Source organism: Narcine bancroftii, chromosome 3 (genome assembly GCF_036971445.1).
Source record: "Narcine bancroftii isolate sNarBan1 chromosome 3, sNarBan1.hap1, whole genome shotgun sequence".
NCBI lineage: Eukaryota > Metazoa > Chordata > Chondrichthyes > Torpediniformes > Narcinidae > Narcine > Narcine bancroftii.
In genome coordinates, this window is record NC_091471.1 from 150,479,632 (window position 1) to 150,505,711 (window position 26,080).

At 40.6% G+C, this 26,080-nt stretch overlaps 1 long non-coding RNA gene across 1 annotated transcript; it reads right to left on the bottom strand.

The window, feature by feature from the left end:
* Nucleotides 1-1,566: 1,566 nt before the first annotated feature.
* On the bottom strand, nucleotides 1,567-22,791 carry LOC138756258 (uncharacterized). Its single transcript, XR_011352920.1, has 3 exons — nucleotides 22,509-22,791; nucleotides 4,808-4,932; nucleotides 1,567-1,790 (listed from the first exon to the last, which is right to left on the bottom strand). It is a non-coding gene; the product is annotated as an uncharacterized lncRNA (long non-coding RNA).
* Between the last annotated feature and the right edge of the window lie 3,289 nt (nucleotides 22,792-26,080).

The following is a 26,080-nucleotide window of genomic DNA, read 5'->3' on the forward strand; positions in this document are numbered from 1 at the left end:
AGGAACCTATCTATCATTTGACTGTTGTTAATGTTCCACTATTCGCTTGATTTTATTAGAGTATTAATCAAGAGGAGAGAAAGGTTTGCATTGATAAAGTAGATTTTCAGAATATTTCAAAGTACTTGATAACCAGTTTATGAGGTAAATTTTCTGTCTCACTATCACAAAATAGCAAATACTGCTTTCAACTGTGCACAATAAAATTGCTTTGATTATAATCTGATACCGATTGTTGGTAATTTCTCTTGAATCTCTCTTCAGAGCTACACCTGAACCCATCCAGGAAGGTAAAATCAGTTGATATTTACATATTGAACACTTTGAGAAGTGTTCAAATTCAAAAGCAAACACCACAAATAAAATAATGAATAAAATCAAACCACACAAATAATAAAAAAAAAGATGCTGCATGAAATTACCAAAGATGTGATGCATCATTCAGTTTTATCTATTTGGATCTTTGTATTCAGTGCCTTTCTCAACTTTAATCATTAACTCTAACTTCTGGCCTGTCTTTCTTATTACAGGTGGACAATTCTGTACGCAGTTCTCTTGCAAATGACCTTTTACTTGTCACATTACTTATCGTTAATTCTAGATTATCTTAAAACTCAAAATAGTGATTATTCTCAATGTTCTTACTATGGCTTCTTTCAAGTTGTCCTCATTCTGTACATCTTCTTTCCTCATTATCCAAAATTCACTTCCATAACAATGTCATACAACCTTTCCGTGATTGTAACATCAGTCATTTCTCAGACTACTGAAAATTACAAAGAAAATATATTGATGCATTGATGATGAAATCAGGTCGATTAGTGCAAAATTGCTAACTGTTATGGCATATATGTCAGAATTTTTTATTCACACCAACAAGTGGTTGCACCTCAAAGGAAGAGATATGAAAATAAATCGAGCTTCTGGCTATGGTGCATTGATTAGAAATTACAATGAGAATAATATGTCTGTGAAAATAAATAGACAGCAAAATGAAACTATACTTTGCTTAATCTCCTTTCAAAATCTTATCCATTAAGGCAGCCAATTAGAGGAGACAAATTATTTTAATGTTTGTTTCTGGTAATGGGATTGGACAATAAAGCAAGGTCATTTCTTAAGGTTCTACAGAGAAGATATTGGTCATGATTCTCTTTGTCTCTAGATTTTGTTACATTGAACTGAAGCATTCATCATTAAGTTACACAATAAAATATACGAACAATGGACACAACATTTCAGACAACTGCTCTTCTTCCAGTCAACAGAGTGTCATAGACTTACAGGTCAATTGGACATGCAGATGATTGATCCCAAAGTAAGATTATTTTCTGAACTGGTCTATTTCACTGTAATCTCTGGTACAGATTTTGACGCAATTTTTATCGATGCTTTTCCCAGCTTCTCTTGCAATGTCTGAAGCTTGATATATGATAGATCAGCAGATTCTTTTGATTAGCAACAGATTACATCCAAGAACTTGCAAAGGCAAGATATTTTATTTGTAATAGCTGCTGGCTACATCATCTCAAGGATACTGAAATTTATTTCTTTTTTTAAAAATAGATGCAGGAATGACGCAGCTAGGTGGCTTTCAAGAAGTAATCTAATGTATTTGCACATAAAAGGAAGAGGTTCAAATTATTTGCCACAATATTGCAGTGTCAAGATATTTTAAAGAGCTATGAACAAAGATCCTCCTTTGATTTGCTGATATGAGATCAAGTTATCTGTTTTTTTCTGCTTTTCATTTCCACATTGCTGGTTTTCTTCTCCAAGAAAGTGATTAACTGGAAAAAACAACAACTGAATGAAGAATATTTTACATCTTTCTTACAGATTTATTTTTATTATTGAGATTTTAAGATCATTATGCGCTCTCCCAAGAAGTTTACAGCTTGATTTCTGATTGGATGACTAATACCTTCCTAATTTGCTTATTGACATTTTAAAAACTCTAGAAATATGATAGCTCCTTCCCAAATTCACAGACTTCACATTCACATCAAATCACTTAAGCAAGAGTAAGATAATCTGCTTAGCACTAATTGCACATTAAATATCTGCATAACATTTGTTATAATGAGTACATGACTAATTCATTCAAATATGCTATTTGATTTACGAAGCATGCTTACTAAATCAGAGTTGAAAAGAATCAAGTGAATTGATATAAAATATACAATGGAAGATATCAAAAGCAATATTTTTCGTATAAGTACGTCCCACACGCCACATTCTCAACAGCAGATTTTAATTTGTGCAATTAAAAGACTAAAAATCAATGACTGAATGTCATTCCATATCAATCCGTGGAGGTTGGACTGAACAGAGCTGAAAAGTGCTGATGGCTATTTGGCTATTGTTGGTTGTAATCTTTTCACAAGTAAATTTTTGTTGGAATTTTGCAGCATGCTCATCAAAATGCATAAGTCAAAGAGAAGTTGGAGTTCAAATCCTAGTGCCTGTGACCTCTACTCTGCCACTCAAGTCATAGTTGAGCCTCTAGTGAACACTAACCTGTTGAGAAGAGGATTTGGTTGCACCACATCTTGCCTGCCAGTCATATTGAATGTGACCCTATTCTTTTGAATGGACTCACAGTTTTGTGGATATACATAGATAAGTGAAAATCTATAATCGAGTGAACAAAGGGAGGTTGGAGAGACTCTGCTGGTCACATGATATCAATGGAAAGAATTGGTTAATCAATATTTCAGATCATTTATAAATGATTTATTTTGCTTTATTTCAACAACTTTAGTTAATAAATCTGTATTTTAAGATGATTGAAATTATATATTTTTTTCTTTACATTATTTAAATATACTTGAATAATTTTAAATTGTCTCATTTCAAGACAATTAAAATACTTTAACACATTTTGACAGGCCTGTCAAAGGCCACAGGACATTATTTTGGTGTAGGGTGGTGGCGGCTCTAAGTTTGCTGTCTCTGGCCATGTTGTCTCTCAAAGGGCCGGTTCACCTGCCACTCTGAGGTAGGATAAGGGAGATTCTGGAGGATGGCATGATGGGCAGCAAGCCAGGTGCAGACATAATAACTAATCGTAGTCAGCTGATGCCCACACCTTGATTTATGCATTATGTCTATTGCCACATTTATTATGTATTACTCTTTATTAAAGCTTGAACATACACAGGCTGTAGTCACTTTATTTATTCCAGAATGGCACTCACCGAAGCATGATGTATCACATCACGCAGACCTGTGCGCTTGCATAACACTTTTGGCCCATAAAATTAATTTGTTCTTACTTTATAATTGTAGGTACAAATTACTTCATACAATCACTACATATTTTAAAACAATTATAAAGCTCAACTTAAGTCTGTTAACACTTGTGGATACTACAGTGAATCTTAAACATAACTAACTAGTAACATTAAACTATAAATACAAAACAATCTAACTTGAAAATATACTAAACTAGAAAAACACACAAAGTCTTTACGTCACTGCACATAGTCTTTGAGTTACACTGGAGAGTCTTTTTATCTTTTGGATCTTAACTGGGACAAAAAACAAACCATGGGACAGGAACACAAACTTGTACTTTTCTTGGGCATGTAACATCTTATCACTGGCTGACCTTACTGACTGTATATCTGGTACTTGGCTAGAATCTTGCCTCTAGGTGAGTGGGCAAAGGTATGGCAGATGGAGTCTAATGTTAGTAAATGCAAGGTCATCCACTTTGGTAGGAAAAAAATAGAAGAGCAGGTTATTATTTAAATGGTGAAAAACTGCAGCATCCCATAGTGCAGAAGGACTTGGGAGGGCTTGTGCATAAATTGCAAAAAAAGTTGGGTTGCTGGCACAAGAGGTTATTATGAAGGCAAATGGAATGTTGGCCTTCATCGTGAGAGAAATTAAATTAAAGGAGGTCATGATGCAACTGTACAAGGTACTGGTGAGTCAGCACCTGAAGTACTGTGTGCAGTTCTGCTCTCCATTCTTTAGGAAGGATATATTGGCCTTGGAGGCAGTCCAGAGGAGGTTCACCAGGTTGATCAGGGAGATGAGGGGGTTGACCTACAAGGAGAGACTAAATCATCTCGGATTATACTCACTCAAATTCAGAAGAATGAGAGGAAATCTTGTAGAAACATAAAATTATAAAAGGGATAGATAAGATAGAGATAAGACAATTATTTTTATGGGTAGGTGAGACCAGAACTAGGGGACACAGCCTCAAGATTCAGGGGAGTAGATTTAAGACGGAGATGAGGAATAACTTTTTTTTTTCCCCAGAGATTAGTAAATCTGTGGAATTCTCTGCCCAGGGAACCGATTGAGGCTACTTCATGAAACATATTTAAGGTTCAGTTAAATATATTTTTACATTAAAAGTAAGGAATTAAGGGATATGAGGAAAAGGCAGGTAAGCGGAGTAGGGTTATAGATCATCCATGATCATATTGAATGGCAGAGCAGGCTGGATGGACCAGACGGCCAACTCCTGCTCCTATTTCTTCTGTTCTTATGGGCAGACACCAATGGTGGTGTCTCACCAACAGATAACAGGGTTATCCCTGAGGAAATCAGGTCAATTTGTGCCAAAGGAGAAATATCAGGGATCATCCGAAATTGGCACTGAAGTAAAATCCGTTATTACTCTTAACTGACCAGTAGGTTGTTTCCCTATTATGCCACCAATTATCACAGAATATGAACATGGAACTTAGTTTCTTGAGTAGCACACTTCTCATCCATGTTTCTTTACTCTCCCTGTAATCTTGCACTAATACTTGTTCTCTGATTTCCAGCAATATTGTGAACTTACTCGGAGATGTCGACAGTTGAATATGAAGTCCGATGTTTGGGTACACCACAGTAAGTTGGGTTCTCAGGTTACATCCTAACATCAGCTCTGCAGGCATGCATTTTGTAGTTGAGTGCAGTGTTGTTCTGTATGATAACAAAAATGCTGTAATATTGTGATTCTATTATGCTTTTGATAAACTCTTTGCTTTGATCGCACATTTAAAGTCTGAGCAAAGTGCTCAGCTTCGCCATGTGACACAAACAGAAGCGCAACAAAATGTTGTCAGTCACCTGCCAATTAAGGACATTTCCGTGCCAGTTGAGATGTTCACACATTTGGGAAAAAAGACTGAGGGAATGGGGCAGACTGTTGACAAATGCGAGGAAGGGTACCCAGTCCACACAATGTGTCACATCCATCCAGATGATGGTAACACCGACCGGTACAATTGCCAGCGCTGAACAACTTATTTGGGAAAAAAAATCACCTCTAAGAAATGGAAGAGGAGAATCAGAGAATGGAAGGAAGAAGCTCACAAAAAGTGGAATGAGCAAAAACATAAAACTTGGAGGGTAGACGCCTGTAAAAGAGGCATAATAGTTTGCAGTCCTCAGGGACGACATAAGACATGGCAGGTATTGCAGTCAGAGAATGACTGGCATGAGAAACAACAACAGAGGGAGGGTAACGAAAATCGAAACAGGCACCTGTTAACTAATAAAGTAACAAGTACTTCTATGTCAGGCATAGCGACCCTATTTAACCAGAATGTCAAGGAAGAGGAATCACTAGATCCTTCACGGGTTCCCACCCCACCCTATAGGCCCATTTACCCTCACAATCCAAACCATAGGGCCCAAGGATCGGACACCAACCCTCCAGCCCCAACCCCTGATGCCACTAATGAAAAGGGCCACACTGACTCCTTCCAAACAGGACAGTCTCCCACCCAAGGGCAGGACAAGGGAATCAACCTGACACTTTGCAATTATATACCCCCTGGAAGCCACAGGAAATTAGGCTAATTTCACAAAATGCACCCGACAGGAAAACGGACCCAGTGAAATTTGTAAACTACATACGGTCCACAATGACCACGTGTGCCGCACAACCCCACAATCTCTTCTCCCTCATACATGCAATATTAGACACTATTGAGAATGAAAAATGGACAAAGGCAATGGGTGGGGGTGGGGGGGGGCAGCACCCATCACATCCTTCTATAGTACAAATACATAACACTGAATAGGGTCAACTTAACTGCATGCTGCACGGGGTTGGTGAATCACTGAAGCGACCTATCGGTACGGGGAAGGCACTAGCATGTAAACCACAGAGTAAAGAGTCTGCTGCTGACCTTAGGGACGAATTCACCTCCAGTTACAGAACACATGTGGATGATCAGACCTACAACAATGGGAGAACCTCTCCACAATTTTACGCTATTATAATGCAGTGCCTGCTGGACAAAACAGCCTCATTAATTAAAACTAATCTTGAAATGGACAGATAACACCCAGGAGCAACAATGACGTGCAGTACTCATCTTTTGTTCGCCCCCCCACCAAAGAATTGGAGGCGCACGCAGCACCAAAATTCAAATATGAATTTCCCCTCCACCCGCAAGAAAGTGACCCTGACTACTTCACTGCAAACAACGATCCTAACAGCACGACTGCCAACAGCTGTCAAATACTATTCCAAAGAGCTCAACAGGCCGGTGGTATTGATATGGCAGCACAAAACATTGTCTTGCCTTCTCCATCACCCAGGGATTGGGATGGAAGACATTTACTGATGGGGATGGGTTTTGAAATTGTGTGATCAGAGAGAGAGGTTCCTCTTTGCCTTCTCCTACGAGGGCCAGCAGTACATATGGACCCGTTTATTCATGCATTCACCATTATTTTCACAAGTTTTACAGGGACAACTGTTGGAACTGTCACTCCCAAGGACATCTACTATTATTCAAAACGTTGGCGACCACTACTTGTGAGCACAGGAGAGGACCAGAACAAGGAAGACATCGTCGCTCCACTGAAGGCATTGCAGAACTGTGGATATGTAATCCTAGAAAAGAAAGTGTCCAAAGGACAACGGGGGGTAAAAATCCTAGGCATCATAATAAGTGCCAAAGAAAGACGACTCACCCAAAGTCATCTGGAACCAATTACCCAGTTCTCACAACCTGAGCCACCGAAGCAAATGCGGGCATTTTTAGGACTTGAAAAACAACCAACTGAAAAACCTCACGAAGATAGCATATACAGAGCCGTTGTCATACCCACACTCCTGTTCGGCTCCAAATCATGGGTCCTCTACCGGCATCACCTACGGCTCCTAGAATGCTTCCACCAGCATTGTCTCCGCTCCATCCTCAACATTCATTGGAGCGAATTCATCTCCAACATTGAAGTACTCGAGATGGCAGAGATCCAACTGCGCTAGGCGGGTCATGTCTCCAGAATGGAGGTCCATCGCCTTCCCAAGATCGTGTTCTATGGTGAGCTCTCCACTGGCCACCGTGACAGAGGTGCACCAAAGAAGAGGGTCAAGGACTGCCTAAAGAAAGCTCTTGGTGCCTGCCCATTGACCACCACCAGTGGGCTGATCTCGCCTCCAACCGTGCCTCTTGGTGCCTCACAGTTCGGCGGGCAGCAACCTCCTTTGAAGAAGACCACCTCACTGACAAAAGACAAAGGAGGAAAAACCCAACACCCAACCCCAACCCACCAATTTTCCCTTTCAACCGCTGCAACCGTGTCTGCCTGTCCCGCATCGGACTTGTCAGCCACCAACAAGCCTGCAGCTGACGTGGACATTACCCCTCTCTAAATCTTCGTCCGCGAAGCCAAGCCAAAGAAGAAAATTCTGTAGACAATGGATGCCCGACATGGCCTTATCCACAAAACTCCTATCTCTATTTGGTTCTGTGAATACCCCCCATGCAAACTTTCCCTCACAACAGAGCAAGCAGCTGCCTTTTGGGCACTAAAAACACCCCTAGCCTCTGCACCAGCTGTGGGTCCCCCATTATTTGACCATCCATTACTCCTGTTTGTCACCTTAAAAGAGGAAGGTGTGATAGCGGTTCGCACACAGTATCAGGGAGACCGGTGGCATATGTTTCTGTTAAATTAGACCCTGTACACCTTAACATGCCATTATTATGGTTGCCGCTAACACCACGCTCCATCAGCAATTTAAAGTCTATACACAGCACTCTGTGGCTTCACTGCTGACATCTTCACAATCACAGCACCTTACACAGGCAACGCTGAACCGCTAAGCAATCTCACTCCTGTCAAACCCCTACTTGACTTTTTACAATTGCACTATGATCAACCCTTCTGCCTTCCTCAGTCACCACCCCCCCCCCCCCCCATGGAGCTGGACAACCCTGAACAAGATTGGGTCCACAGGAATAAACTTCTGGCAGGAACGAGACCTGATTTAAAGGTCACACCAATACCAAGAATGGAAACCTGGTTTGTGGACGGCTCAGCGTTCATCAACGAGCTCGGTTACGAAAAAAAATTCAGGGTATGCTATTACTTAGGGGACGTCTAAAATCATTGAAGTAGCCACAATCCAGGCACACACCTCTGCCCAGCAAGCAGAACTATTCGACCTGATATGCTTTGGGGTGGCACACAATTCTGGGGCTCTATGGCAACACGGGGGATTCCTCACAACTGCAGGCACCCCGATCAAAAACTCACTCTTTGTCCTGAACTTAATTCCCTGCCTGTCCAATTCCCTGGCTGTCATTAAATGTGACGCCCTTACTAGTGGTAAGGATCCTGTTACCCTGGGTAATGCATTTGCAGACAAAGTGGCAAAAGATGCAGTACCTCCTCGTCCCCACGGGGGACAACAAACAACTGGTAAATAGACCGGCTATGCCAAACATAGAAGAGATCATCAAAAATGAAGCGGGACGCCCCTGCACAGCAACGCGATGAATGGAAACAAAAGTGGTGTACAATAGATAGTGCTACTAGTCTTTGGCTCACCCCTCTCGGATAAGTCTGTATACCTGATACCTTCTTGCCATTACTCCTAACGCTAACATACTCCGGAAAGAAGGGAATGGTGAAAAATGGCTAAACAAACTTGGTGGTACAAAAAGTTCAACCAAAGGCGGTATCAGAATGTGTTATGTAATAAACATACAATCCGGGAAAAAAACACTTCAATGTATGAAGGGAGTTACTCAAATGCCACAACGGCCATTTAATACTATACAGATAGATTTTATTGACCGACCAAGAGTGCACAATTATGTTTTGTTTCATAATAATTGATGTTTTCAGCAGATGGATCGAAGCCATACCCACCACTAATGCTACTGAGGAAACTACGGTGGAAATCCTACTACAAGAGATTTTCCCCAGATTTGGACTCCCAAATATCATTAGTTCAGACAACAGGCCACATTTTAAAAAACAAAGTTAGCAAAGTTGACCGAGGAGACAAGTTTTAAATGGGTAAAGGTCCTGCCACTGGCGCTATTAGAAATAAGGGTAACCCCACACACATCCACCAGTTTGACTCCAGCAGAGATCATCTATGGCCGACCCTTGCACACCCCATGGAGAGCAGAGACCAGCTAAGCCTTGACTTACATGCCCTAAGTGAGAGAATGATCAAGTAGGTAAAGAAACTAACTCACATGCTGTCAGCTCTGCATTCACAGGTTATCAGAAGTCAGTACCTGAAGGACAAGGTGACACTACCATCCAACCAGGAGACTTCATGTTCATTCACAACTGGGACAACAAGAAGCTGGAACCACGGTGGAAAGGACCTGCCCAAGCACTCCTCTGCACGCTGACTGCATTGAAAGTCCAGGGAAATCCCAGGTAGATCCACCACACTGAATGCAAGAGAATCACCACCACCGCTGAGAAAACGACGTTTTGAGTGACTGAACTGAAAAAAATGTTGTTCTTTTATACTATGATCCATACCCCAATGTCTAAAAACATATGGGTTCAACCACATTATTTAGTATTTAGTTAATGATCATTTCCATGATAAGCAGGAGGGAGTGTGGTATTGGTTGACAATGTAATGAAATGAATGTGCTGTGTATAAGAGTTAAGATGTTATTATAACCGTATTATGAAAGATAGAGTAGAATTTTAAATGATTGCTATGAATTACCAATTACTAAGAAATAGGTATTGGGACACTCACACCAGACAGGTCAACTGCAACTAACAACATTCCAGACCATTATCACCTCTTCCATAGCTACAAAAGTCCTCTACACAATAGCTATTACCTGCCGTTACACATAACGAGCTGTCAGACGCAGCCCATTCATAAACGGGTTCTCGCCCCAAAACAGCTGACCGCACTTTTTTTTCTTTGGCTTGGCTTCGCGGACGAAGATTTATGGAGGGGGTAAATGTCCGCACTACAAGCTTGTCAAACAGAATGTGAAAAGATCAAAAGCCTGGAGAAAGCCGATGGCTTTGCTTCAGTGTCTGGAATTCAACTAACCCTGTTCAAAATAATGAATATGGAGATCACTGGGGGAGGGAGCAACATTTACATGTGTCAAAGAGCCAGGCTAACACTGTTTTAAAGGACGGACCCTTTTTATCATGTCTGCCACGATTCCATATCTTTTAATTATAGGATGATAACCATTTTCCTGTCTTTAGAAATAAGCAAACAACTGACTGTAACACCTCAGCTTAAAACAATCCCCTAACTACTGCTCATTCCCGCTCTAGCGTGACACTAATAAATTCTCTGTGTGTTGTATTTTGCGGTTTGCTTGTACTTCTTGTACCTTGATAGGACTAAATATAACAATTCGATCACTGAGAGTAGGGTGCAGATGATGTGTGTCGCACATTGTTGTTTCACAGGAACTGCTTAAAGGCATCTGATCCAAATTGAGGTCCATCGTCAGAAACCAGTTCTATGGGTAATCCATGATCTGAGAAGACACGTCCTTGTCTCTTCAGCTGTTGTTGATCGCATTCACCACACAATAAGCCATTTGAAGCGTGCATTGACAATAACCAGCAGATTTTCAACCATAAAGAGACTAGCAAAATCAAAAAGTATTTGGTGCCGTGGTTGGGACGGCCATTCCATGGGTTCGCTTCGGCTTGCGGTGCTTTTGGCTGCATTTCTTAACAGATGTGACATCTCCGAATCATCTGTTCAATGTCTTAAGTGGATCGATGGCCACCAGACAAGCATGCGTGCAAGAGCCTTCATCCATATCATTCCTGGATGATTAATGTGGAGCTCCTTTAGAATGGTTTCATGCCATTTCTTGGGGAAGTCAGTTTTTGTCCCCCACAGCAGACAACCCTTCCTCGATCGAGATTTCGTTCTGACGAATATAGAAATCATTCAAGTTGGGGGTAATACTCTCAGCCTTTGGCCAACTATTCAAGGCAAAGTACAACATATTTGATCATGTGATCTGTTTTCTTACTTTGCTGATCGCCTTAGCTGTAGTGGGTAAGTGGTGAAGATATTCCTGGTTGATCGCTGTTGCTTCCACAATCCAATTATGTTATCTTCTGGCTGTTCTGTTACAGGCAGAGGTAAGCGAGATAATTCATTAGCATGATCACTCTTGTCTGCAGGACGATGCTGTGAGAAATGAGTAAAACTGATATAAAAATATGAAGATGAGGAAACTAGTATAGATATATGTGTAATGAATAAAGCCAGTATGAATAGGATAAGAATAGATATTAGAATGTAGGAAGTAAAGTTAGTCTGAATAAGATAAGGGTCTTCTAGCCTTAGACAGAATTAGCAAGTTCTGCATATAAGAAGGTTGTAGCCCTGAGAGTCGGGAAGGTGTGAATTAGAACAAAGGCAGGTTTGTGAATAAGGAATATATAAGGACAATGACATGATGGGACACCGACAGGATACCCTCTGGTCCTCCAAGTTCACAGAAACAGCACGTAGGCAGACAGGATTGCCTAATGCCAAACTCATCCAGGAGGCAGAAGAATGTAAGGGGGAGGATACTTCTATACTGAAATAAATTGTATAAAAGTTGGGTGAGCCCCAGTGTATGTGTGTATTCCCAGGGTAAGGGGAAGCACCCAACTTTGCACTGTTGTATAATAAATGTTCTTTGTTCTCAATTTTTGTCTCGAGCAAATTCTGTGAACGTACTTCTGTTTCTCACAATGCTTTAAGTCATAATCAAGCTCCATCGCCCAATATTGAATTCTTGTAGCTGCTAGCACAGGAATGCCTTTCTTGGGACCTAAGATCAAACTCAATAGTTTATTGTCAGTCAGTCATTAAGGTGAAATACCTACCATGTATTGATAACTGGGTGTGTGGTTGTCCTGTCGGGTGAATGTTTATTGTGTACATCCTCACCAATGGGAACACCAGGAGGTTACCCACAAGTAGGAAATTGACCCCGGGGTCTGAGTTTAAAATCCCCAGGTGGTCCGATGACAGTAAGGTATTCAGCCATTTGGTGGTGTGTCTGGCAAGCCAAGCCAGACCAATTGTTTGGGAAGACAGGTTGGACTCCCACGGGCAGAAGATAGGGCACCATGTGGTCTCCCACCTGGAGTTAATGGGTTTCCGAAGGCCGAGGGGAGTCATGGGGCAGCACTATGGTTACTGATATCCCTACTTATACACCAGTGAGATATCATGTCTGAGATACGCAGCCAGAGATATAGGGAGAAAGAATCCCTGCAGGATAAGTGTTGGGAACTGCAAGAGGCACAGCAGGTGGTCCAAGTGCTAACGACCAATTTAGACTTTAAAATCAAGGAGGTAGTTTCCACGCTGATTGAAACGTAGCAGCTGCAAGCTCTCTGGACTGTCTTGCAGCTTGACTCAGAAAAAGTCTGAGGCATTGTCCAGTGGGGTAAAGGTTCGACATGTGGATGGATGATCTTAACCCTGAGGAAACTGAGTCCCACGAATCACTTCCGCCTCCCTGTATGCCATAGCCTTTACCAGCCCAACTAGTGAACATTCAATTCCAGGTCTGCCATGAGGGCATCCGTCGACCTTCTAACACTAGGAGGTAGCCAAAAATGGGGGACCTTGGGTAGGCATGTAGGTGATCATTGTGAGATAATGGAGCCCCAGGACTACTCTGATAAGGGGCTAACCTGGCTAGGACACCAATACCACCAATAACAAGGTGAACACTTAACTATGCTGCTGCTTCTGTTAGGTTATGAGGGGACTCCCAATGCACTTCACTCTCATTGTGATGTGAGTGACCTTGGCAGTCAGTCTGACCAGTAGATGATTGCCAACACCTTGCAGGCACTCCCAGAAGGGGTCGATGATGACATAACCATATGGGAACAGGTGGTGACTACAGTCTAGGCCAGGTTCCCCACACTCCTAGAATGGGACTGAAATGGCTGGCCTTAGTGGCACACTGCTGGCATTGGGCCATGGAAATAGGTAAATATCTTGGGTATCTATGGACTCACCCACGAGCACCACCTCCCAAAGAGCACAAAGGTGACTGGTGCTTTGGCAGGCTACTTGGTCACTGCCGCGTACCCTGACCTTAGAGGGATGGTCTTGCCATGGGAGTGGCAACCCAAAGGGCAGACCTGGAGGCCATTGCCCTTCTGGAGGAACCAGATTGAACAGAGCAAGGAGCTTCCATTCGAGATCTTGAGGCTGAGGGGAAGTTCGGCGACTTCACCCTGCTGATGACTTACGGAGACATGTGTACTCTCTGGGGAGAGCATTGTGGTGGGAAGCCCCGTGGAAGTGGAGCTTCACATTCACTACCCACTCCAACCTGGACTCACCTCACCTGTGGACTTCCCCGACCAGAGGTGGGTTCTGACTAATATATCTTTTGAGCTCTCTTCTCCTCCTCTCCCCGCCCCCACAGGAAAAGACTACCCTTTAAGCTGTTCCTCTACACGATTTGAGGGTCCATCAGCAGTCTGATGTGATCGAATCACTGATTTCAGCTGCCAAAATCCCCAATGGCTGTGGCCACCGCACCAGCTTGTTTGAGCAGCAGCATTAAACATTCGATTGTACCTACTGTGATTTCCACTGTGAGCACAGACTTTGTGTTGGATCTTTTGTTCTTTTTTTGTTGTCTTTCCTCTTCAGTCATCCTAAGACGTCTTATAAGTAGTATAATTAAATGGACGTTGTGTTTTTTTTATTTCGCTTGACAGTATCAGCATTGCCCCAAACCCCATTAACAGAAACATAACACCTCATGTGGTGGGGGGTGGGGGGGGGGGCTTTGGGAGCTTTTATTTAAAAACTCTAATTTGGATAACTTTCATTCCCAACTCCTCCTGGTTATTGTTACAGGGATCTAACATCTGGCACCCATTTAAAGAGAACGAGAACAGGAAAGGCATCCTGGTGTTGGATGACGGCCCATGGAAATGGGGCATCCTGGGAACAACTTGGATACACGTCTGCTAGCCTGCCCTCTGCCTCACCACAGGATAGCATGGTGGCAGCCATTTGGTTCTGTGCTTCAGGGGCCAGGGCGCAGGATGCTCAAGCCAAGAGAGGGATATGGCACTTTATGGTTGACTCTGTGCTGCTTGCTGACAGATGTTGGTGGTAATGGTGCTCATATTTGCCAGCCAAACCAGAGATGCCAGGCATATGAGTTGGTGACCTGACAAGTTCCTTTTCCTACTCTCCCCTCTAACACTGGGGAGCAGCTCCCACTGCACCCTGTTCTATTGGTAACACTGCAAATTTGTTTGGTCGTGGGGGGGTGGGGGGTGGTGTGGGGGGCTGGTGAGGCACTGTCAATGGATTTGATTATGTGTCTTGCCCAGCATATGGAAGGCATTTGTGTATATTGATCTGCTTGATGACATGTATATAGAGTTACTCCAGAGTAATGTTGCGTCTGAGGAGTGGAATGTTGTGTGTGGAGGAGGCATGGTGATCATGTGTCCTCTCCAACTGAAACCTATTCAGAAGTCACATCACCTGTTAGAACGTTGTGTACTTTTTGTTTCATTCAGAGTTACATTTTATAGATTCAAAGTTACGGATTGCAGCTGGAGTGTCAGTTAAGGTTGGGCTCTGGCCACAAGTTAGTGCACACCTTGCTAATTGAAATCACCTAGCATCCTTATTGGCAAGAAAATTGTATTTAGCACTAGATCAGAACACATTCCCTCTCTGCCTCTCGGTAATGGCCCTGCGCCATGCCAGGTCACTACTGCGGACATCGCTTGGAAGTGTTGCAGGTAAGGTGCATGCTGCACTGAAGCTGAGCCATAGTAGTGCTATTAATCAAATTAATAGTAATCAAATTAATAAATTAACAGTAAAGCCACTGCAACCAATGATCAGAGGTCCGAGGGAATTTGAATACCAGTGCAGATAGAATGTGTACTAGACCTGCCTCCTAGTGATTAGGGGTTCGAGAGGGTGTGTATACCCTTGCGTACAGTGGTACTAGGGCGGCATTCCAATGATCAGGGGTTTGAGAGGCTGTGTTGAACCCCTGCTTATAGTGTGTGAATGTCTGCATCACCTGTGTGAATTAGTAATTGTGTACTGTTTAACCATATAACCATTTACGGAGCAGAAAAAAGGCCATGTCGGCCCTTCGAGTCCACACCTGTTCACTAGAACAACTCCACTAGCTCAAACCTCCTGCTCACCGCCAATAATCCTTCGACCCCCCCCCCCCCCCTCACCTCCATGTTCACATCCAAACTTTTCTTAAATGACAGAAGGGACCCTGACGCAACTATCTAATTCAGAAGTTCATACCATTCTGCCACCACTCGCTGAGTGAAAAAGCCACCTCTAATATTTCTCCTTACCCTTGACTCATGGCCTCTTGTTCCAACCTCCCCTGCCCTCAGGGGATAGAGTCTGCTTATGTCTAGTCTATCTGTTCCTTTCATAATTTTAAATACCTCTATCAAGTCCCCTCTCAGTTGTCTACATTCCAATGAATAAAATCCCAGTCTCCTTAATCTCTCCCTGTAATCCAGATGCTGAAAGACAGGCAACATCCTTGTAAACCTTCTCTGCATCCTCTCCACCTTATCTATATCCTTTCTATAATTTGGAGACCAGAACTGAGCACAGTACTCCAAACCTGGCCTCACCAATGCCTTAAACAGCTGCAGCATCACCTCCTAGCTCCTATACTCTATATTATGATTTATGAAGGCCAGCATAACATATGCCTTCTTAACCACCCTGTCTACAAGGGAATCCACCTTCAGTGAACTCTGTACCATAACCCCCAGGTTCCTTTGCTCCTCTGTGTGCCTCAATGCCCTCCCCTTAACTGTATATGTCCTATTCTGGTTATTTTTACCAAAATGCAACACCTCACACTTGTCTACATTGAATTCCATCTGCCATCTTTCCCTTGTTTGTTTTCCATTATGATTTTTCCACTCTCTTTTATAAATTGTGCATGTATGTTTTATTAAATTGTGTGCATATTTTCACACAGACTTTTATAAATTGTGTGTGTGTGTGTGTGTGTGTGTGTGTGTGTGTGTGTGTGTGTGTGTGTGTGTGTGTGTGTGTGTGTGTGTGTTTTATTCCTGCTATGATCTTGCCATGCTCTTCTATTAATTTTCAGGTATAAATAAAGTTATGTTTGATTGCAAACCTTGTGTCCACATTCATCTCTTGCTAAACCCACCAAAACTAACACTTTCTCAGCACCACACTTCCTAACTGCACCAATTGCCTTCCAATCAGGTTGGATGTATGACCTTCCAAACAAGGCAGGTCCTTTTGTATCCACAATGTAGAGAAGTAATATTTTCTTTGTCTGTCCATCAGATCAATGTCAACTTTACATTTTCCTAGTACTTTAATTTTCTATCTCGTGACAGTCTTTAACAAAATGTCATTTTGAGTTTGGGCAGTAATTTGTCCTTCAGAACTTTTGGCATTAGTGTCAAGTTCCATCTGCACAAATTGTTAACTTTTATCCAAAAAAAGATTTCTGACCTGTGACCCATAATACTATGTATGTACATTAATGCCAATGCACCGTCATCCTTGGAGTCTCGTCCATACTCTGACTCACTGCCAGAACTTTAATCAATTTTGATGATGTTTTTAACATTGAAAGAGAGTTTTTTTTATACTTGAATTTTTGATGTTTCTTCCTCGTGTGTCCCTCTTTCTCTCTCTTCTTTCTCTCTTGTGTTCTGTCTTGGACACTTGAACTTGATGTGTCCCACATTGTCACATAAATAACACTTAGACTTCCTGTAATAACAGTCATCAAGGCTGTGGTTGCTTCTACTGCAAAAGCATTCTCATTGGTCTATGTTTTTTTCACTGTGTGATCCCTATGTATGGCCTTGATGTGCCGATCAGCGTATTTGAAGCCCAATGCTGTCTTGTAGGCAGATTTAATGTCCATTTTTTTTTGTCCTCAACAAGCATTGTTGGGCATCGTGGTCAACCAAGCCATTTACCAACATATCACTCAAGGTCTCATCCCAAAAGCTACCACAAACACGTGTCCAACAACTTATATAATTTAGTTAAATATTGGCTCACATTTTCATCAGTCTTTTGCTTTCTTGTCTGTAGAAATTGTATCTTTCCACCATTACTATGGGCTTTAAGGACAGACGATCTTCGACCAGGTCACATAACTCTTTATAATTCTTAGTCTATGTTTTTTCAGTTGCCAATAGAGACTTGATAAGACCGTATGTTTTGATCCCCACCTCACTCAAAAACAAAGCTTGTTCCTTATTGTGTCAGTATCTTTTATGTCATGGGACATGCAATACATGTCAAACTTATCCACCAAATCAGACCAATCCTCAGTCTCTTTATATTCACCAAAATGTCCTTCTGCCATTTTCACTACTTAATATTCCCTCAATGCTGACAAATACATGCTATAGTCCAGCTACTGCTCGACAGTGCCCCGTCAATAATTTTTACAACAAAATCCCTACCTCCAATGTCCTCTTTATGCCAAATTCTGTGGATTCTGTCATCCAGAATGTAGACTTGTCTGTTTTAATCCTCGTCGCCAGTTCTGTGTGTATTACTCTTCATTAAAGCTTTAACATATACGGATGGCAGTCACTTCATTTTATTCCAAAATGGTGCCACCAAAATGCAATGTGAAACATAACATGATGGATGTTACGCAAACATGGACGTTGGCATAACAACATTGTCAACATGTCTAATTCATAGACGATCCAGAAATTTAAACACTACCTTATGTGTAGTGAATAGCTTAGATATGTCAAAATAGAGTTACATAAATAGAAAGGGTTTTGATGCAGTTAAGACATCTGTGGTAGAAACATTTTTGACATCTATTACATAAATTACTTGGACAGATTTACAAGAAGAATAATGGTGACATTTGGAAATAAAAACAGTTAAGACAAAGGGAAATAACATGAGAAAGGACTCAACAGATTTCAGGAAAACAAGAAGAGGGGAAAGGGCTTCTTCTAAGTGGCTTTTCACCATTCATTTGTGTCTTTTGCCAAGAATAGTGACATGAATAGTATTCTAAGTCATTAGATTCCAGTGGAGGAACAAATATGCCTTGGTAAGTGACAATGAAGAATTTTGGTAGAAAATTGTGTACAAAGGCAACAGGGAAAGATGAGTTTAATGTGTGGAATCAAACACTGGGATGTTTTTTGAAGATTCTCCATATACACCTGCCAGAATTTTGGAGGAAGTTTGAGAGAGCATAGACCATGCTCTGGATAGTGGAGCAGATGTAATCCTGAGTAAAGTTCAGGCTATTGAATAAGAAAGAAGTATCATTGTACTTGTCAAAGATGGAAGTTCATTAACCTAAACTGTTATTTTAGTTGTTTTTCCACAGATAATTCCTGACCAGGTGAATATCTCTATAATGTTCTGCTTTTATTTATTAATTCTGGTTAGCTTGTGACTGAAGCAGTATTGGAAAGGCTGCAAATTAGGATTAGATAGAGAAGTCCTGCTTACATCCATATAAATATGATTTACTGCACTTCTCAGACTTTTTAATTCAGTAAAATTTGAAGGTTGTTGCAAAGGGAATGATGAATGAAAATTTTCTTGTCTGTAATGGAAATTAGATAATCTTTAATGTGTGAAGTATACTTTTAAGAATGTGCTGCATGGACTGAGAGCCATTATTAAATTGGCATTGTGATGCATTGTACATCTTGAAACACTCACACTTGTGGTGCAGAATCAATTTAAGACAACATCAGGATTAGAAAGGTCTTCTGAGCATTCAGAAAGGTTTCAATAGATATTTCTAAGCTGCAACACAAAATGAACTCTAAGTACTTCAGTAGACAGCATGCATTGAAAACTCTAATTTAAAGCCCATCCATCAGTTTCACAAGAACACATGTATAGTCTATAAAAGTTTCTATAAGCACTCTTTCTGAAAAATGGACTTGAACAGTTCCACCATCTTCATGATGGTAGAAGAGATAGAAACTGAGAATTGATGAGGGAGAAGGCAGAGAGTTAAGAAGGATTTCCCTCTGATCAGAAAGGGAAGGGGGTGAGGAGCTGAGGAAGGGGGCAGAGGGGTAAGGGAAAGAGAGAGAGTCTGTGCCAGAGTTTATCATTTGAGGTGATCATTTAGAGTAGGAAAATGGACAAAAACATTTGCCATATTTGTTAACATTTGAAGATCTGACATTCACTATTATTCTGTGTAAGTTTACTCATTTATTCATGAAAAAAAAGAGGGATTAACCAAGAAACTATGAACTTGTCAGCTAAACATGGAAAAACTTAACAGCTTGGTGGAGAAGTTACAGATGTAATTCAATCCAGAAAAGTGTGAAGTGATACACTTTGGAAAGTAAAACTTGAAGGAAGAGTACATGGTTAATGGAAGAATTCTTAGAAGTGTGCAGGAACAGATGAATCTTGGGATCCAAGTCTGTAGATCCTACAAGGTTGCCATGCAAGTCAATGCAATAGTTAAGAAGGCATATGGTGACCTACATTGGTCAAATAACTGAGTTCAAGGGCAGGGAGTTAATGTTACAGCCCAATAAGACTCTGGTTATATCACACACATAGTGTTCAGTTCTAGATGCCACATTATCAGAAAGATGTGGAAGCTTTTGAAGTAAGATTGATAGAGCTGAACAATGGAGGGAGGATGAGATGTGACTTAATAGAGGTGTATAAAATTATGAGAGAAAAAATAGGGAGGACAGACGGTAACTTTTATCCCAGGATGACAACTGCCAAAACCAGGGGACATCCCTTTAAGTTGAGTGGAGGAAAGTAGAGGGGAGATGTCCGGGGTAGATTTTACATAGAGAGTCATGGGTGCCTGGAATGAATTGCTAGGGATGTTGATGGAGGTTGAAACAATGAGGCCATTTAAAAGATTAATGGACAGGCACTAAAATGTTTCCCTGCAGCACACAATATATATCCATGATGACATCGTAAACACGCAAGCATATATTCCCAACATGCTTCCTCCCCCCACAAAATAAGTGCTTCATGAAAATAACAAATAGATATCACGTATACGATAACTAATTACGATTACTATGTAGTACCTATGGACTAATGGTGTGAATTACCACTGCACTATAACATAAGTGCTAAGCAGCCAAGTCACTGTACATAGTCCTTTAAGTGTTCTGGAGGACATCTTTCCCTTCTTGATCTTCTTGAGGTAGAATCCACTGGGAGACTTTCAGACTTCTCCGGACTCTGTCTTTTTGGCAGTCCTTACCTCCTTACTTGGTGGTAAGGACAGTGAACTTTGTCTTTGGCAAGCCCCCATTTGGACGCTGCCTAGGGCTGCTTTGCTGAGTTGAACATAGTGTCAGACTGCTCTGCTGAGCAGGACTTCTGTGCTGTGAAGTCGACATCAAGGGGGCATCATTTTCTGAAGACATTTCTGGAACATTGTCATTGAAAGGAGCCCACAATGGAAGCTCATCAGGGTCCTGAGCAATGTGTGTGGCCATGGATCATCGATCACTCTTCACTGGTTAATGTGGCATTTCCATATTTAATTTCTTATCAGTATGGAATACAAACAGGGACTCCATTTTTTTTTCTGAATCACACCTCTGACCTACAGCTTCCTATTGTCCCACTAGTCCTGTACCAGTACTTGTTCTTCTACTTCCAGAGATCAGGTACGTTTACTTGGAGAAGTGGATTGAGATGTAGATTTTTTTTTTGTGAAGGCCAATGTTCAGGTGCACCATGGAAAGTCTTGTCCTTAAGTCTCATCCAAACATTAGTTCTGCTTGTGTTATTTTGGTAGTAGAGTGGGGTGTGTTTCTAAATATGTGAATTTGAGATTCTTTGATATATTTACTTTTTTTTTAGTTTTTATGGCCTTTTAAAAGTCTGGACGAAACATTCTACTTTCCCATTCATGCTTGGGTGGTAGGGTGCTGATAAGATATGTTGTATATTGTTATTGCGTAGGAACACCTTAAAAGCATCAGATACAAACTGCAGCCCATTATCAGAGACTAGTTCTAAGGTAATCCATATGACACGAACATACTTCTTAGCCTCTCAATTGTTTGGTTTGTTGCTGTTGTTGTTTTCATGTGTGACATTACTTGTCATTTAGAGTGTGAATTGACAACATTAAGGAAATTTTCTCCTATAAAGGGACTAGTGAATTCTACGTAAATCCTGTGCCATGGTCGTGATGGCCATTTCCATGGGTTAGTTTCTGCCTGTGGTGCTTTAGGTTGCATCTCCTGACAAGTGTAACATCTTCTAACCATCTGTTCAATGTCAATGTCCATTCGTAACCACTTGACATGCATATGTGCCAAAGCATTTATCCAAACCATCCCTGGGTGGTTATTGTGTAGCTCTGATAACATGGCAGTATGCCATTCCATAGGAACAGTTGTCCTGGTCCCCCATAATAAACAACTTTAATCAATTGATATTTCATTATGTCATTTATAATAAGGTTTCAGTTTGGGAGCGATGGCTTTGGCCTCGGGCCACCCATTTAATATGAAATATAGGACCTTTGACAGTGTTGTTTCTTTCTTTACTTCTTTGCTGATAGTCTTTGTTGTAATTAGGAAGAATTAAGTTGTTTCTGATTAAAAGCTGTAGCCTACACTGTCCATTTAATTATCTCATCCTTCTGTTCAGTCTCTGAAGAGGTAAGTGAGATAGGGCATCAACATGCCTGTTTTGTTTTGCTGGTTTATGTTTCAAATTGTAAGGTGTTTTTACGTTATCCCCGAGTCTGCGTGAGTTTCCTCCCACCATTTAAAACATACTGGGGGTGTAAATTGGGCGGCATGGACTCATGGGACAAAATGGCTTGTTACCGAGTTGTATGTCTAAATTTAAATTTAAATATGCAGTGAGCTGCATGGACCACCTTTGGATACTTGTTGTAACTAGTACTGTAATCCCATTTTTTAGGACCTAGAATCAAACTCAGTAGTTTTCTTTCTTTTCTAGGTAAATTTTCTATCATAATTATTGGTGGAATCGTTTGACACCAAATATTATGGCAAGCACTTCTTTTTCGAGTGTAATTACATTCACAAGGCGTCAAAGACCAGGAAGCATAAATCATTGGTTGTTCCACTTTTTCCATCACCTGTGACAACACCACTCCTAAGCCAACTGGTGACACATCTAACACAAGCATCACTTCCTTTTATGGGTTGTAGTGGACAAAAAACATTGCCGCGTGACATTAATAGTTCTTTCAAATGATTGACTACATTACCTTTTCCTTCATTCCAGTACTGTTTCTGTTCTTTTCTTAACAATTGATTTAGTTGACTGCATAGCGTTGACATATTTGGAATTTCCTTTGATAATGGTTAACTAAACCTGGGAACAACTCCAATTCAGCTCAATTTGTTGGGTAGGCCGCTTTGCAGACAGCTTCGGTACTAGCCGTATCTATTCGGACTCCTTCATTATTAATGGTGAAGTCCAAATATTTTTTCAGAAGGTATTTTAAATGCACACTTGTCCTGGCTCAAACAGATGTTAACTTGTTGCAATCATGGTAGGACTTTTTCTAGGTTTGATAGGTGCTCTGAGTCATCTCGACCTGTAATTATGATGTCATTAAGGTAGCATCCTACATTTATGCCAAGTAATAATTTGTCCATGACCACTTGAAATATTGCCGGGGCCACTGATATTCTATATGGCACTCAGATATAGGTGAATAACCCCAAATGAGTATTGGTTGCCACATTTTTTTTTGAGGCCTCATCCAATTCTATTTGGTGCTATGCTTGGGATACGTCCATCTTTGAGAATTTCTTTCCTCCAATCAGGGCAGAGAATAATTCATCCACTTTGGGCACAGGATGTTCAAGTATTTGTAGAGCTTGATTAGCAGTGACTTTATAATCACCATACACTTGGATTTCTCAGTTGGCTTTGAGCACTGGGATGATGAGAAATGCTCATTCACTGTATTGAATTATTTCCAGGATTCCTTAATTTTCCAATCTGTTAAGTCTGATTCAATCTTCCCCTTCATTGCAAACAGTACTGCTCTGGGCTTATAGAGTTTGGGTTTAACGCCTGATTTCAAATGTAGCTTCACCTGGACTCCTTGGTTTTTCCCCAGGCCTTCTTAGAAAATCATCCGATACTTCTAAGCACTCGCTCCAATTTTGGCCTGTACTCATCCTCCATGCATGCATTCATTATGGATTCAATTTCCATCCAATTTAATTGAATGTCTGATAACCAATTTCTTCTGAATAACACCAGCCCCTTGGTGTAGACGGCTAATCTTTTTGCTGCCTCTCCTTTATATTCCACATTTACTTTGCATTTACCAAACACCTTGACTTTCTCGGGTTTAATTATGATTATCCTGAATAATATCCCATTTTTTTCAGATTTTATTAAGGTATAATGTGATTTGTTATAATAATATTTTACTGATTTATACATATAATTTTTAAATATGCAATCATATTTAATAATAAGGGATGGAATTTAAAATTTGACATTGTTTACTTTAATTTTGTTATGTATATTTTATTATTTTGTCTTGCTTTATTAAATATCTTGAATATGGATCAATGCATTAAGCTCAATAAAAATAATTTAAAAAGAAAATAAATATTTTAAATAGAAAGACTTTCAGCCCTGTGATCATTTTTAACACCATGTTGGCATCTTTAATGGCGAGATAAGGTAACAGTCCTGTTTTTAACTTTAGTAGCATTTTATTTTTCACACTGTGAACCATATCAATCAAAATACACACAAACATTTCCCTCTTGGATATACACAGTGTCATTTTCTCCCCTTTTCCCCCTCCCTTCCCTCCCCCCTTCGCACCCCCCTCCAAACCCATTAAACATTTAATATATACAATGCAATAAGACCATTAAACTATGTCATCACACAATGAAAATAAACAAAAAATGTGTCATCTACTTTTACACACTGGATCAAGTCGTTTTGTCTTCTTATCATTTTAGGGGGTGGAGATCCGAGGCAAGCCCTCTCTGTTATGTTTCATGTATGGCTCCCAAATTTGTTCAAATAATGTGACTTTATTTTTTCCAGTGGAATACATTTATTCATTTCCATGTACCATTGCTGTATTCTCAGGCTCTCTTCTGATTTCCAAGTTGACATTATACATTTTTTTGCTACAGCTAAGACTATCATAATAAATCATTTTTGCACTTCATCCAGTTTGAGGCCTAATTCTTTACTTCTTATATAACTTAAAAGGAACATCTCTGGATTTTTTGGTATAATTTTTTTTGTGATTTTATTTAATACCTGATTTAGATCTTCCCAAAAATTTCTCACTTTCTCACATGCCCAAATTGCATGTACTGTTGTTCCCATTTCCTTCTTACAGTGAAAACATCTATTTGATAATGTTGGATCCCATTTTTTTTAACTTTTGGGGCGTGATATATAACCAGTGTAACCAATTATACTGTTTCATGTGTAACCTTGTGTTTATTATGTTCTTCATAGTTCCAGAACATAAGTTTTCCCACGTTTCATTTTATATCTTTATGTTTAAATCTTTTTCCCACTTTTGTTTGGGTTTATAGCTTATTTCATCATTTTCCTTCTCTGGCAGCTTGATGTACATGTATGTTATAAATCTTTGTATTATCAATGTGTCTTTAATCACATATGGACTCGAGTCCACGCTGCTGAAGATCCAGCTGCGCTGGGTGGGTCACGACTCCAGAATGGAGGACCATCGCCTTCCCAAGATCGTGTTATATGGCGAGCTCTCCACTGGCCACCGTGACAGAGGTGCACCAAAGAAGAGGTACAAGGACGGCCTAAAGAAATCTTTTGGTGCCTGCCATATTGACCACTGCCAGTGGGCTAATATCGCCTCAAACCGTACATCTTGGCGCCTCACAGTTCGGCGGGCAGCAACCTCCTTTGAAGAAGACCGCAGAGCCCACCTCACTGACAAAAGACAAAGGAGGAAAAACCCAACACCCAACCCCAACCAACCAATTTTCCCCTGCAACCGCTGCAACCGTGTCTGCCTGTCCCGCAACGGACTTGTCAGCCACAAACGAGCCTGCAGCTGACGTGGACATTTACCCCCTCCATAAATCTTCGTCCGCGAAGCCAAGCCAAAGAATCACATATTCAAAGCTGCTTCCTTCTGGTAATCTCAATCTGTTTCCCAATTTATCCTTTCAGTAGGCTTTCATTTGATGGTATGCAAACATTGTACCATGAGTTATTACATAATTGTACTTCATTTGTTCAAATGTTAATAAATTATTTCCCAAAAAACAATTTTTTATTCTTTTAATTCCTTTTCTCTCCCATTTTCTAAAGGAAATGTTATCTATTGTAAAAAAAGGATTAGCTGATTTTCTGTCAATATTAATTTCGGTATTTGGTAATTTGATTTTTTTTCCTTCTAAGTGAATTTTCTTCCATATATTGAGTAAATGATGCAATACTGGTGAGCTTTTATATCGTACCAGCTTTTCATCTCACATAAAGTATATGTTCTGGTACCTTCTCCCCTATTTTATCTAGCTCTATCTTAGTCCAATCTGGTTTTTCGCTTGTCTGATAAAAATCTGATAAATACCTTAATTATGCTGCTCTATAATAATTTTTAAAGTTTGGTAACTGCAAACCACCTTGGTTGTACCTCTCTGCTAATTTATCTAGCGCTATCCTCAGGTTTCCCCTCTTTCCATATAAATTTCCTTATTATTCTCTTTAGTTCATTGAAGAATTTCTCTGTTAAGGGAATTGGTAACGATTGAAATAAGTATTATATCCTTGGGAAGACATTCATTTTAATGCAATTTA